The following is a 16,657-nucleotide window of genomic DNA, read 5'->3' on the forward strand; positions in this document are numbered from 1 at the left end:
GAACAAGGATTGGCTGGCTGGGTCAGGGGTTAGGGGAAGAAGAGAGAAGTCTAGAATGGCATCAAGATATTTTCTTTTCTCATGTTCCCTTCCTATATCCCTGCCATTTTATTTCAAATGCTTTAGTTGCCACCTTGTTAAAAAATGCATCTTTATGTACCTATTACGGTAACACTTTATGTATTGCAGCCTTCTGTTGAATGGCTTCATTTATCACTAGATCCTGCTGATTAGGTTTATTTTCAATATCTTTAAAACAGCCTGACCTTATTTTTCTTAACCTTCTTTTTCTGTCTGGTTTAGTATAATGGTACAATATATTGTGGATATTTGAACAAAAATGTTGACCATTGTGTCCCTACTGACTGGCAAGGTGCCTGGCATGGGTGCTCAACAAGTATTTGTTGAATGAATGAATGCAATAAATCTTCAGCCTAAAAACATAATGTTCATGGCTAAAAATAAGACTGTGTTATTCTAAGATCATTGCCCTTGGAACATTCCCTATTGGATTAAAAAACAATCTCAGTTCCATTTCTTTTATAGGGTGAGCATGAGCATAGTAAACAGAGAAATAAATCTTGATCATAATGTGCTACCTTCATGGCCAATGTTAAATTTCCACCAATGTTGGTCTTGCTAAAAATTCAAACGGGGGGATTTTAGAAACATATGCCTTAATTTACAGATGGGAGATTTTTACCTATCAGTATCATAACAGATAACTTCGTAGAATTTTAGGGTGAGTTAAATAAGATTAAAACGAGGGCTTTCTAAACTAGATGTCACTAAGCAATTGTAAGCTATTAACAATATCACTGATAATGACAACCCAAACTAGGGAGATTTGGGGGTAGGTAAGGCTTCTTTTTTTTTTTTTTTTTTTTTTTTTAATTTTTTTTTTCAACGTTTTTTATTTATTTTTGGGACAGAGAGAGACAGAGCATGAACGGGGGAGGGGCAGAGAGAGAGGGAGACACAGAATCGGAAACAGGCTCCAGGCTCTGAGCCATCAGCCCAGAGCCTGATGCGGGGCTCGAACTCACGGACCGCGAGATCGTGACCTGGCTGAAGTCGGACGCTTAACCGACTGCGCCACCCAGGCGCCCCAGGTAAGGCTTCTTTATACTCCTCAAATGAAAATGTTTAGAGCCATATTTCTATTGTGTCTGCCCTACATCAATCAGCCTCTAATGGTGTTCTTAGCTTTCCTCATCGTTACTGCATAGTGTTGTCCACGTGTCAGCCATTTGTAACTTATAAAATTCTCCCAGTAACCTTCTGAAGGCATGAAAATAAGTGGAGAGATTATTTAACTTTCCTAATGTTGCAAATAGCATGTTCTGTTAGCATTCAGATGCTAGACTACCATCTAGGTGATGATAACATCTGAATAAACCCTGCAGTCAAGCCTTTAAAAGACTCATTTTCTATCTAAGGAGGTCCCAGCCACAATCATTACAATTTGGAGTCTGCAAAGTTCCACTTATCATTTTCAGAGCCCTCAGGAATACATCAGTCATTTGGAAGCATTGAAAGTGTTTTTATAAACTGCCATCATCTTTACCTACGGCCTGATGTGTGTTCCCAAGTGGGCACTGTGCCCTTCTCCTTCTGAAAACACTGAATAAATCCTTTGAATCACTTCATGAAATGATAGGTCTCTTTATCAGAATAAGCAAGAACCCACCTGCCCCATTAGAAAATGGCTTTTCCAAAAGTGAAAGCTGATATATAGCTGCTCATGAGAATGGCCCACAGTGTTTAAGAAGAGCAAGTCCATTGTCACTCACAGAGGTGGCACCGTGTGGCAGTCCCCACAAGCTGCCTCTCTCACTCTGAAAAGCAATCTTCATGAAATATTGGGATGGTTCATAAAGGATCTATTTTAAAGCGTTTCGAGTGACCCTGGTTTGTGCCTTTACTTCTTTTTCCTTTTTTTAGTGGGGAGGGGGGCACTTTATTTTTTTTTAGCCCAGTATTCTTGTACTAAAAAAGAGTGAAAATGTCAGGGCTTTGCACAAATCGTACTGACTTGACCCATGGAAGGCAACAGCATGCTCTCTTCCACATCATTACTTTTTATTACACTCCCTGCCACATCTCTGCAAAGGAGGGAGACAGGAAGTACGGCACACAGCTTGTCCCGGGGTTAATGAGTCTGTGGCCCAATCCTGCTTTGTCAAATTTGGGGTTGTGTTCATCATCCACTCAAACACTAGAGCAGGTTCAACGACAGACTCGCTCTCAATGGAGCCGCAGCCCTGGTGGTGGCCAGCAGCTCTCTCTAAGAGCTAGGTTGTAATTAATCATGCAAATGAGGGAGGGAGGGCAAGAGCTTGGATGGATGGAAACCCATGTGAGGAGTCTCCTCCTCCACCACTGATTTCTTTCTGGAGCAGTTAGTTAACATAGAGCAAAATAGCAATTAAGGTGTTACCTGCTCCTCCACCCACTCCTTTAAAAGGGTAATGAAGCCACAGGGCTATGGAGGGAAGAGGGAAGAAAACAGGGTCCAGGGGTCAGACCTGAGAGATAGGTTCAAGTCAATCTCAGCAGACAGGTTGTGGCATGGCTTTGGGTGAGTTGTCTGCATTCATTTACTCAGTCTTCTCTATGAAATGGGTCTAAAATTACGGATGCATTAGGTTCTGGTATTAACAGATAATTGTAGGTGAAAGATTCAGAGAAAAGGCAAAGTATTCTTGCCAAATATGAATCTCAGTGTGGTCAGAGCATAATCTAAAAGGAGACTCTGATTTACAGCTAGAGACAGAAGGAGATTTAGGTTTAGGATTTTTAGGATGAAACAGGAGCCAAGAGAGAGGAACAGATTATGAAGTTACTTGATTACTACAGTTTATTGTTTTGTTAAGACTGTACTGACTGACTGGGTCGGTAGTTCTCAGTGGATATGGTGCCAGCCCCTAGGGAGTGTTTTTGAAGTTTAAGGCACTGTTTTGGCCATTACAATGACCAGGGAAGCTCTTTATGAACTGGGGCAGTGATACTAGAAATCCTGTAATGTGCGGGACAGTTCTGCCCCAAATGAATTGTCCTGTACCCACTAACTCTGGAATGTCCACCTAGACATTTATTACATGAAGAAAGACTATCTATCATTATCTAAGCCTAGGGACAAAATATATTTTTTTTAGCACTATGATACTATTTGGGGGCACAGATTTAACACACACTGAATTTTCTAAGAGTACAACTACTGTACAAATTGAGAAAACATTAAATTTCGTCTTGTTCAGAACATCATCAGGACTGTTTATTTCAGAAAATCACATCACCAACGGCAGCACCACTGATGATGGGTGGAGTGCCAATGTTACAGATTTGTGAGTCAACTGGGTTGTACTGGCGGGATTGGATGCAAAAGTATAAACTTCTGCTTATTTCGTTTACTCTCCTAGTGTTATCACCTCCCAGCTTTTGTTCTCTAAAGTGCAAATGATCTTATTATAAATTACTTTCCTTCTTATTTCTCCTTCACGTTATAGGTAAGCCATTAATGACTTAAAAAAAAACCATTATATGTATAGCCTGGTTCTATTAGCTCTGAATTTCATTTCAGGAGAATAAAGGGTGTGTTAACCCTTTTTCACTCAGTGGTTAGTTGTGCTTGGTAGTGATTCTTCTTCACTTATTAAGATTCTTCTCTCTTTCAATATTCATTTCCTATAATCTGACTTCCATCCAAACGGATCCAGTCAGAGAATCATGTCTACGTATATTGAAGCCCAAGTTACAGACTGGATTCAAGTTTTCTCTCTGCCTGATGTGAATAGAGGACACAGAAAGAAAACAGAGGTAGTGTTGCCTAATCCATATTCTGGGATGGCTGAGTCTTACCCCTAACCTAGCCGTTATGGAAACCTCTGTTATTAAAGGTTTTCTTAGACCCACTGAATAAATGTGGAAATCAAGGATCCAAGATGCCAATGACTTTTCCAAGGCCTCAAAAACAAATCAGCAGTAGAACTGGGATTGAACTCCATTTTAATTCTGAAGCCAGAGTTTGCTACATTCTCCCTACCATGACTCACACAGTTCCATTTGAAGGCAATGAACTCATTGTTATCAATAGCAGTGACTTAGTGATGAGAGTGACTGGAATAATTACTCACACTTGCATGCATAGATTTTTAATGTTTCAAAATGTACTTGAAAACTATGAGCATATTTGATTCTTCCTATAAATTTGAGGAGACTGAACAAGTATTGGTACCCACATGAGAGAGAGGAAGGAGGTCTTTTGGAGACACACAAATGAGCCATCAATGGTAGATCCACATCTAGAGCCCAAGTCTCTGCATTAACTCTAACTTTATTCTCTTTCTACTGTATTACACTAAAGATTCATTATAGGTATGGATATTTTTTAACAAAAAAAAATAATAGCCAACATTGAACACTTAATGTTTGCCAGATTTAACTTAGTGCTGCTAAATCACATTCATATACCATCAAATCTAACCTTCAGGCAACTCTGTGGAACTTCACAAATGTGGTTGGAAGCTTATTTTGGAGGTGAGGAAACTGATAAGAGTAAATGATGTGAAATTTTTAATAGTATTCAGTTCATCATTCTCAATGTTCAAGCAGACAGAGGGATACCGAAATCTCTGCCTTACTGCACTGAACAGCACTCAACAAGTTTCTAAGCTGTGACTGGTAAGAAATGTTTTTTCCTTCATCAGGGTGAGACTAGAATAATGGAGGGAAAGGGTTAATATTGTCAGAGCTATATGAAATATTATTTAGATATGAGGTACTTCACAAAAATGGTAAAGGATTGCAGAGGATAAGGGAAATAGTTTTATCCCAGAACTAGCCAGAGGAAGAGTCTGTTTTCAATAGCTTGATAAAAAGCATTAGCTACCAAATCTCACATGGATCCTGCAGCACATTTTATTCAGAGCCCTAAGACTCATACCACATTTTTTATTTAACTCTGATTCTGTCACAATATTTTGATGAGAGAGAGAGAGAGAAAATGGCTTCTGGGATAAAAAGGGCAGACCTTAATCTCTAGCTCAAGGACTTTGAAATTCAGTTGCTATGAGACTGTACCAGCTACTTAACCTCACCGGACCTTAATTTGGCCATCTGTGAAATGGGGTGGATAAAATTGAACTACAGAACCACTTTGGCGATAATGAGATTCAATCAGTGCTTGGAAATGCCCAGTTACCAGTCCTTCTCCAGGGAGAAAAGCTCAGAGAGCTAACACAGCGGCTCAGAGCTGATAATTTTCAGATGGGTCTAGTAGGTGATCATTTCCTTCTACTTGGTCTGTTCTCTAATTGCAAAAAGATGACAGAGAATAGAAAAGCTGTGGTGGGAGCCCATAGGTTCTGCAATGTGGATAGAAATCTCCTTGGTTTTTATGCTTGTGGAGTGCTCAGCCTCAAATCCCAATGCCCTTACTCTTAAATTACAGCTACTGAAGCAAATCCTAAATTGGCTCCCCCAAAGACAGCAGCAGTTGCTGGGCTGCATAGCATGACTTCTAACATCAGCAACAGCAATCACAGGACCAGCAGGCCCCCTCTCCAAATCCTTTAGGATGTCATTTTGATTTAGATTCCAAATGTCACTTAAAATCTACATTCCTTGTTTGCTATTTCTCCAATTAGTATTTCCTTCCTATATTGTGTGTATTCTCACCCTAATGGGGTCATCATTTGAGTTCCTGTTCAACAGAACTTATTGTGATTATTTGAATATCTCACAAGGAGTGATGAAATAATGGGAAAAAAATGTAACAGTCACTAATATAATGAATGTGTGTGTAGGAATTGTCCATATAAACATCCTTCAGGGAGGGCATAGAGCACGGAGTACTAAGGTATTAGGAAGCACAGTGGAGGACTTCTACATGTATTGTTAAAATGTAGGTCAGTTAATCCATGTATATTCTAAAGCCCTATTGTGTTGACTTCCTACCTGTTGCTTCAATTTTCCTTCAAACAGGTAGAATGTTAGTGTTTCCTTTTTCCTGTAAGCATCACCAGCAACTTACCAGATGGGGGAATATAAGCACAATGCAATTAAAAGCTTTTTAAAATTTGTATTTATTGAACATCTGTAGTACTATCATCCACTTGGAAAGACTGGTGCCTGCCCTCAGGCCCTAATATAGTCTAAGTTAGATGGACAAGAATGTTCACAGCTCAGTTACCTGATAGGAGAAGGTTGCAAATTCTTAGGTAAGGAGGGAACCAATGAGTGCAATGGAGGGCAGGAGTCTGACCAGACCCTTCTGCAACTGAGGGTGAGGGGTGGGGCTGTCTGGAGGAGAACAGGCTTTGGGTCCAAGTGTGAGTTGGGGCAGATGAGAGTCAAGTATAAAACTCTGACCAAGAGAAAAGATGAAGGGTCAACACAGGGGAAAACCAATCTCTTGTCAGATCTATGCCAGAAATAAAAGGTCAGGGGATTCTAGCAACCGCCTCAGTTTTCCCAATGAGTTGATAGCATTTAGGTCCAGAGAGACACAGATGAAAGCAAACTCAAGGTTAATTAGAGGACCTTGTGGACACAACAGAAGGATCACACCGTCTCCACTCCTCTCCACTCCCAGACTCATGTGCACCTACACATAACCCTGTCACCCAAATCCACTTATTCTTTCTTGAAACACATTCAAGAATTTTTCCCTATTAAAATAATATTGCCAGTCTCTATGAACTGGCACTGCACAATAGTGCACTGTCCTGATATTGGTCACTGAATGTCACTAAGATCTTTGTTGGTTAGAACTCATTTCCTGAACTTTAAAAATTTATATCTGTGCTACTTGACACAAGTTTGCTATTAGCAGGTAGCTAAAGTCTTTAAAACAGAAAAAGCTGAGAGTATAGTCTAGGGAAACCTGTTTTTGGAGGATTATTTTTCATATTTGAATAGTTTCTTGGAAGATGCTATCTTCACCAAAAGCTCTGAAATGTGAAGTAGGAACAGCTAAGTGCTAAGAAGAAGGAAAACAACATGCTTTTTAGACATCTGCTAGGCAGAGATGGTCCTGGTGATACACCCTGTAAAGGGCTTCAGCCCAAAGTAGGAACGGATAATAAAATGAGTTAGTGGCAGTAGTGCCACCATCTTAGATTGAGTCAAGAAAAATATTCTAAAATTAAGACTGAAACAAATGAAGGGAGATTTGTAGACCTGAATAATCTAGATGTTTTTCCAGGTGATCTGACTAGTTCTGACTTCTATAATAATTCCATGACCACAACTGGTAGTAATTTGGGGACCAAGCAAGACACGTTTCAAGAAATTAATTCTTTGTATGTGAAGAGTCTATAGTCTGGGAGTCCATTCCTCTCTAGAGAGCCTAGTTTCTGTTGACATAAGCTGTCAAGTGAAGAATATCAGTGACTTGCTCATGTCACCAAAGCATGCTTTCACAGTATAGTGTAACATATGAACAAGGGCAATAAAATCTATACTGTCCAGAAAAACCCTCAGGATCAGGGCGTTTCTGGAATCCTAATCTCCCAATTTCCTCCTCTGGTCACATCTCTGTCACCCAACATGATATTAACTGGTGAGCACTCTCCCAGTCACCCCTGTTGCTGTCCCCTTCGAATGCTTACTTTCTACCACCACAGTGGTAATTTTGAGGAGACAGTCTTCTGGCCAAAGTCAGGGCTCTGTGCTATGGTGCCTTTACCACCTAGTCCATTTTGTAGGGCATGGATATGTGTGTTTTCCCTCCTTTGGGAGCACTATCTTCATCCCAAGAGGATAGGTAAGTCCTGTGCATAGTACAACATCCCTTCTCCTCCTCCTCCTCCTCCTCCTCCTCCTCCTCCTTCTTCTCCTTCTTCTTCTTCCTCTTCCTCCTCCTCCTCCTCCTTCGTATAATTCTTCTTCTTCTTCTTCTTCTTCTTCTTCTTCTTCTTCTTCTTCTTCTTCTTCTTCTTCTTCTTCTTCTTCCTTTTCCTCCTCCTCCTCCTTCTTTTAATAATAATAACAATAATTCTTTATAAAACTGGGCACAGAAGGCTAAGGACTACAGGCTAAGAATGAAGCCTAGTCATTCTTCTAAAAGAAGAACCAGACTAAAGCCTGGACAAGGAGAGAGTCCTTGTCAATATAAACCCACACAAGAGTTCTTTAGTTCAAGGGGAAATGTCAGAGACTGCTCATGCACCCTTTGGGAAAGATGAAATTTTGTGGTTCTTTGTCTTGTTTCAGATACTCTTCCTCATGTTGGATGGAGTGTTCATTGCTTGGAGGAATGAGCATCCACTCAGATGTTTCTAAATGCAGGGAGCCATTGTTATAGAGTGAGGAAACTAGAATTCTGGTCACATAATGTGGCCTAAACTTTCACTAATTATTCTGATGCCATATTGAGCAATTTCAGACAAGTTATTTAAACTTTTGAGCTATAGAATCTCATCTATAGAATGAGGATAGCACTACACTAGGAGTTCTATGGCCCATGAGCCAAATCCAGCCCATTTCCTTTTTTTTGTATGGCGCATAAGATAGGAATATGTTTTCCCACTCTTGAATGTCCAAAAAAAAAGTCAGAATAAGAATGATATTTTTCAACACGTAAAAATTAGATGAAATCCAAATTTCAGTGTCCATAACTAACATTTTATTGGGACACAGACACCCCATACCTTTATGGACTGTCTGTGGCTGCTCTTATGCTATAAAGGTAGAATTGAGTGGATGAGACAAAGATTACATGTCCCACAAGCCTAAAATATTTACTAAATTATCCCTTTATAGACAAATTTGCCAACCCCTCCATTGTACCTTCTTTGCCTGGTTAAAAAAATAGTTGTGCAGAGAAAAGTCTATAAAGTCTGTAAAAAAGTTTTTTCATGTTGCAGAACACTTACAACCCTGGGAATTTGTTGTTGTTGTTGTTGTTGTTGCCGTTGTATTAGAATCATATTTATGGGAATCTAAATATCCAACAGCATTACTAACATACAGTCTGACTCTGCAGACTTCTCATTGACTGGATAGATGCATTATTAGCTGAGAGATGAAAGAAAAAAAATCTGGCTGCAATGAAAGTTGTTCCTTCTTTCCCATCAAAAATATAGCTGAGTTCTAGCCTGGGGAATGTATTTGTAGCAGAGTTTATATTAACAGAAAACTGAGAATAATAAGCTACACTGATTTAGAAAAGCATAAGAAAACATCTGCTCTTTGGTTGAGATTTGTCCAAATGTAAAATCCTAGCTTAAAATGCAGTAAAAGCAAGTTGCTTAGCAAGAATTCATGGAGCATCTACTATTTACAGAGTAATGACCTGTGGAAAGAACTATGAAATTGGCAGGTCTTGTCTTGGACAATCCTCTTTGCCTTTAGGCCACTTCCTGACCTTCCCAGACCCCTACCCATGAATAATATGCATGCCTGAACTTCTAGGCAAAAGCCTAATTAATTCTGGATCTTTCTTGATTTCTTCCTGTTACATAGGTTTAGTTGGACAATAGACATCAGTGATGGATAAATCTAAACAGATGAGTTAAAATTCCACTGTAAAGTTACTTGAGTAGCAGGATGAAGTGTTTGTGCTTAATTCCAAAGACAGTGAGGTGTTTTAAAGTTTTATAACTGGGGGTGGACAAGGAGATTGGGACTGTATTTCAGGATGATTAATCAGGTAGCTGTGTGTAGGATGGACTGGAGTGGGTGGAGGCAGAGAGATCAATGGGGTAGTTTTCCCAGTAGGCCAGGCAAAGAGTGATGAGGCTCTGAACTAGTGTGGGGGCAGAGGGGATGAGAAGAAAGGAACAGGCATGAGAATCAGTGCAGAAGTGATTGATTGAATGTGGGAGTTGAAGAAACACTTCGAGCTGTAGATGCCTGCTTACTGGAAGCAGGGAAATTAGGAAGAGAAGCTGGTTTGGGAGGGAGATAATGAGTTTGGTTTTGGATATGTTGAACGGAACATGTCAGCAGGACATGCAGTTTGAAATCAGAATAGCAGCTAGAGATGCTGTTCCAGAGCCCAGAGCTCACTATCCAGCAATAGTGGTGGGAGACAGGAATGGAGAGGTAGTTCTATTCTGATATACACAGAAAAGGGGTCTACCTCAAGCTCAGATGCCAACAGCAAGAAAGGCAGAAGGAGTGGGAACAACCTAAAAAGTCAGGGAAATATTTCAGGGTTTCATCTTAAGAAACTGATGAACAAAGGAAAGGACAAGTGAATAGTAATAGTGCTGGTTGGAAAGAGAAATAATGGAAGAGAGGATGGCATGGGAGAGACTGTAAGGACCACAATGCCAAACAAGATAAGGCAGCAGAGGTACTCAGCAAAGCTAAAATATAGATGCAGGAAATAAAGCCAGTTTGTAGTAAATATTGCAATAAAAATTTCATTACCTGGTAGCTCATCAATGTTCCAGAGAGAAGTAAATAATCTTCTCCCATTGTGCTCTATAAAACTTCTTCCTTCCCCGTCTCCACTCCAGAGACAATTTGGCTTTTCCTAAATCTGATTAGACTTAAATCCCCTGTTGGCTCAGTTATGTCTTTGTTTTATCACATATGTTTTCCAGCTGCCAAAAACTGTGGAAGGAAATTTTCTAAAGGAAAATATTCCTGTTTCTTTATCAAACCACTGAGTAGTTTTATTTTCCCCTGGTAGCTCAGTCTCTCACCCCTTAATTTTTGTTCTCTTAGTTCAAAATATATTTTGGGTACAAAAATATTTCATATGAGCTTCATGTTCATATTCCTTTCTCTATGCCTGCCTTTTATTTTTTTCCTTCCCTATTTTTGAGTGACAATTGAGGGGACTTGGGTCTGTAAAGAATTAGAAGATTTTTTTAGTACTTTTACTTACCATGCTTTACTCAGTAAGTCTCCTTTGCTCACGGATAGCTAGTATTGTTTTGTTATTAATCAATAGATGGAACAGCAGAAATTGATGAGCTTTCTGGTCAATTAAATCAGATCATGTTTTTCATGATTAAAGTCCTTTTTCAGAAGCACTCACTATAACCCCAGGATGATTTTCAGTGATTAAAGTCCAAAGAGCAAAACCAGAAACCATCTAGCTACCCATCACCTATTAGCATATATTTGGCAGAGCAGGATATGCACACACACACACACACACACACACACACACACAGACACACACACACACACACACTTGTACATGTGAGCATATATGCAAGCATAAACCACAGGTAAGATGTGTGTAAATCTGGGGGGGCTGGGTGGCTCATTCGGTTAAGTGTCTGACTTTGGCTCAGGTCATGATCTCACGGTTCGTGGGTTCAAGCCACGCATTGGGCTCTGTGCTGACAACTCAGAGCCTGGAGCCTGCTTCAGATTCTGTGTCTCCTTCTCTCTGCCTCTCCCCCACTTGCACTCTGTTTCTGTCTCTCAAAGATAAATAAATGTTAAAAAAAGAGATGTGTGCAAACATACCAAGATAAGCTTTTTTTATAACTGATAAGTGGTACATTATAGAAAATTCAGAGGGCAAGTTCTTGTCTTTTTATCTTTACCCTGGAAACATGTTTAAAATAAAGATAACCTCAGAAGCCATTGAGCAGTTCATAAAACATATCCTAGGCATTTCCCACTTTAAACATGGAACTAATATTATTTCCATCTTTGAATAATAGCAAAATATTAAAAAGACACTTGGATAATGACCTTCTTCTAGGTTGTAATAACTAGCACAATTCTTTATAAGTCCTAAGCCAAGATTTGAGCTGCCCAAGCTGTGGGCTGCACTGGGGCATGAAGATGCTTGGCAGGACCTGGGTATTTTTCAACCACCAGCTTTGTCTGTGATCTGGAAGGCAGTATCAGCAAATGGCATTTCATTTGTGTAGTCCTTGAGAGTCATCCGAGCAGGGCTGAGCTTGGAATCATGTGAGATAGCCAAGTAAAAGAGACAAAAGGAGACCTAAATGAAGGACAAAGTCTGTGGGTGGACCAGAAAGAACAGGTATCATGGATAGAAAGAAGACAGATCAGGTCCAGGGCTATGTGGAAGAGTTCACAGAATGGTTTGTTACTCCTTCAACCAAACTTACTGGGCCATCTATGGGGGAAGAAAATATCACCCTACTGTGGAGCCTCTAAGACCCTATTTCATGTGATGCAGTGAAAGAAAATAAGATGTACAATTCTTTTACATGAGAGTTACCTTTACAGGAGTTGGCATATCCAAGAGGATGAGTAACTTATCCATCAACAGTTTGAATTTGCAGGTATTTCATTGACTGAATGGATGCATTGTTAGTTGAAATTTATACTTCTTATCTAAACTGCCAAGTCAAGACTGGAGTGCTTGGTACAGAACACTAGAATGATATAGAATATCAGAGCAACCATGAGCACCATCACAAGGTGGTGTGAATACAGTGGCAGGGTTTTATGTTATTGAGAATAGAACTGGGCTATTTCTTGCCCTTGGCTCCCACCTGCCTTCACGCTTTTCCCTGTGTGCTTGAACCAGTCAGATGTGCACCAGAAATAGAAGTCATTAAAATTGAGGTTTAGCTTGGGAAAGAGTTGGGCCTTCCACAACGTGAACCAAGCAAAATCAGGCAGGCAGATATTGAGAGTAAACCACTGGACCTAGGCAACTAGGCTTAAGGACAGATGTGGTCATGGTCTGATGTAGGACAGGGAGTTAGCAGAACGATGGCAAGAATGATATGCGAAAGGAATGATGTGGGAAAGGAATGATGTGGGAGAGGAATGATGTGCACAGTGGCACACAGGTGTGGTCATGAGGCTAGGGTCAAAACTAGGAAACTGTGGAGGGAGGTGAGGCAGTGCCCAGTCCCTCCATTTGCAAGGTGTGGAACCTTTTCTATGTAGGACCATTAGAGGTGTTCAGGCAATAGGTGCTAATGATGTAACGCTTAATCCTTTCATGCCCAACAGTGTGAATTCATGGGAAGTGTTTAGAGACCAATACAAGCCAGATTGTAATCAAGGGCTAGAGCATCCCATCAATAGACAAATCTGTAAGTATTTTTTTCTTGGCAGAAATGCTTTGGATGGCTATTCACTTTCTTTCCAAAATGCTTCCTTTTATCAATTCATTTTACTACAGTAGGGAGAATGTCTATTTTTTTCTTTAGCAATTGCTAAATCTCTTGTATCAGAGAAGTTATGATCTAGGCAAAGCTGGAGTAAAGGAGGGTCAGCCAGAGGACTTTCCTTTGGCGTCCACTTATAAAAGGACATGAAAACACCATAGACATAAATCAGAAATGTGGCATGGCTTCTTTTATCCAGTACTCCATATGTGACTCCTCATAGAACAGGCAAAATATAAATCAGGCCAATTCCTTCCAAAGTAGACAAAACTTCAAATGGAAAAAAAAAAAGGGATCCTTGAGAGCACTGACCTTCTCTGATGCAAACACAAATGTATATGAGATAATATCTTGAAAATATTAAATCGTGTGTGTTTTTTATTCCTCATTCTCATATCTCTCATTTCCTGGTAGCCAACTGACATTATAGCTCAGAGAAAGAAGGATAGAAAATTCTACCTTGGGAAGGAACAGGATCTAATGTAGAGAAAGTTCTGATTTGAAAGGAAGAGGATATAAAAATTGTAATTTGTTCAACTTTCAGTTGATGGTCAAAAGAAGAAGGGAATGTCACTAAACCAGCCTCATAAAAATTCTAAAGACACTTCTTTAAGTGGAAAATAAAAGGCCATAATTGACATTAGAAAATTATTATAAAAAGATGTAAGTTATGACAGCATTATTAAAATGTGGAAGAGGGAGTAAAAACAAAAGAAAGACTTTTTTTTGTCTTTTTTTAGAATATGTTTGAACATAAGTGACTATCAACTTAACATAGGCTGCTATATAGTTAGGATTTTATATATGAGCCTTATGGTAATAATAAACCCCAAACCCATAATTGATACACAAAAAATAAAGAGAAAGAAAGACAAATGTAATGCTACAGAAACTCATCAATCACAAAAAAAGAAAGTAAGAGGAGAAAGGAAGAGAGAACTATAAAAGAAACCAAAAAAACAAATAACAAAATGATAATAAGTACATACCTATTAATAATTACTTTAAATGTAAATGGCCTAACTGGTCTAACCAAAAGAAATGAGGTGGAGGAATGGATAAAAAAAAAAAAGACCTATCTCTTGCTGCCTGTAAGAGACTTACCTCAGACTTAGACACACAAACTGATGGATAGAAAAACATTAAACAAGCAAATGAAAGAAAAAAAAGCAGGGGTAGTAATACTTATATCAGACAAAACAGACTTTAAAACAAACACTGTAGGGGTGCCTGGGTGGCTCAGTCGGTTGAGCATCGACTCTTGGGTTCAGCTCAGGTCATGATCTTGTGGTTTGTGGGATAAAGCCCTGCATCAGGCTCTGTGCTAACAATGTGGAGCCTGAAATAAAATCCATGTTGTCTAAAAAAAAAAAAAAAAAAAAAAAACAATGTGGAGCCTGGTCGGGATTCTCTCTCTCTCTCTCTCTCTCTCTCTCTCTCTCTCTCTCTCTCCCCCCACCTCCTGCTCATGCTCTCTTTCTCTCTCAGAATAAATAAATAAAGTTAAAAAAAATGAAACCCTGTAGCAAGTGACAAAAATGAGCATTACATAATGATAAAGAGATCGATATAACAATTGTAAGTCTCTATGTACCCAACACTGAAGCACCTAAATACATAAAGCAAATATTAACAAAGATAGAGGGAAAAATTGATGGTAATACAATTATATTAGGAGATTTTAACACCTTACTTACATCAATGGAAGATAATCTAGGCAGAACATCAATAAGAAAACAGTGCCTTTGAATGACATATTAGATCAAATGGACATAACATGGAACATTCTCCAAGATAGATCACATGTTAGGACACAAAATAAGCCTCAATAAATTTAAGAAGATTGAAATCACAAAGGGGCACATGCACCCCAATGTTTATATGTTTATAGCAGTACTATCAACAATAGCCAAATTATGGAAACAGCCCAAATGTCCATCAAGTGACAAATGGATTAGGAATATGGGTGTATATATATATATATATATACACCCATATATATATATATATATATATATATATATATATATATATATATACACACATACACACACACACACACACACACACACACACACAATGGAATACTACTCAACAATGAAAACGAATGAAATTTTGCCATTTGCAACAACATGGATGGAACTGGAGGGTATTATGCTAAGTGAAATAAGTCAGAGAAAGACAGATACCACATGATTTCATTCATATGTGGAATTTGAAAAAGTCAACAGATGATCATAGGGGAAGGGAAGGAAAAATATGATACAAACAGAGAAGGAGGGAAACCATAAGAGACTCCTAAACACAGAGAACAAACTGAGGGTTGATGGCGGTGAGAAGGTGGGGAAAATGGGTGATAGGAATTAAGGAGGGTACTTTTTGGGATGAACACTGGGTGTTACATGTAAGGGATGAATCACTGGATTCTACTCCTGAAGCCAAGACTATACTGTATGTTAACTAACTTAATATACAATAAAAATAGAAAAAAAAGATTGAAATCATACCATGTATCTGTTTTGATGATGTATGAAATGAGAGCTCAATCACAAGAAAAAAATTCTGAAAAAAACACAAACATGTGGAAACCAATGAAATAACCAAAGAAAAATAAAAGAAAAAGTACATGGAGACTAATGAAAATGAAAACACAATGGTCTACAATCCTTGGGATGCAGTGAAAGCAGTTCTAAGAGGGAAATATATAGTGATATAGGGCATACCTCAAGAAACAAGAAAAATATAAACAATCTAACCTCTCACCTAAAAGAACTAGAGAAAGAACAACTAAAGCCCAAGGTGAGTAGAAGGAAGGAAATAATCAAGATCAGAGCAGTAATAAATGACAGAGAGACTAAAAATAAATAGAAAAAAAGTCAATGAAACCAAAAGCTGGTTCTTTGAAAAGATAAACAAAATTGAAAAACCTTTAGCCAGACTCATCAAGAAAAAAAAAAGAAAGGACCCAGATAAATAAAATCAGGAATAAGATAGAAGTCACAACTGACACCTCAGAAATACAAAGGATTATGAAGGAATACTACAAAAAATTATATGCCAACAAACTGGACAATGTAGAAGAAATGGAAAAATTCCTAGAAACATACTATCTTCAAAGACTGAATCAGAAAGAAATAGAAAGTTGACTGGACCAATTAGTAGTAACAAAATTGGATAAGTCATCAAAATATGACCCCAAAATTCAAATCCAGAACCAAATGGATTCACAGGTGAATTCTACCAAACATTTAAAGAAGAGTTAGTATCTATTATCTTTAAACTATTCCAAAAAATAGAAGACAAAGGAAAACTTCTAAATACATTTTAGGAGGTCAGCATTACACTAATATCAAAACCAGACAAAGATAACACAAAAAAAGAAAACTATAGACCAATATCCTTGATGTACATAGATGCAGAATTCTCAATAAAATATTGGCAAACCTTTTAAAAATACTTTAAACGGGTCATTCACCATGATCAAGTGGGATTTATTCCAGAATGTAAGGATGGTTTAATATTTGCAAATCAATCAACATGATGCACCCCATCAACAAAACAAAGGATAAAAATCATATGATCATCTC

This window comes from Neofelis nebulosa, chromosome 14 (assembly GCF_028018385.1).
Source record: "Neofelis nebulosa isolate mNeoNeb1 chromosome 14, mNeoNeb1.pri, whole genome shotgun sequence".
In the NCBI taxonomy this organism is placed as follows: domain Eukaryota; kingdom Metazoa; phylum Chordata; class Mammalia; order Carnivora; family Felidae; genus Neofelis; species Neofelis nebulosa.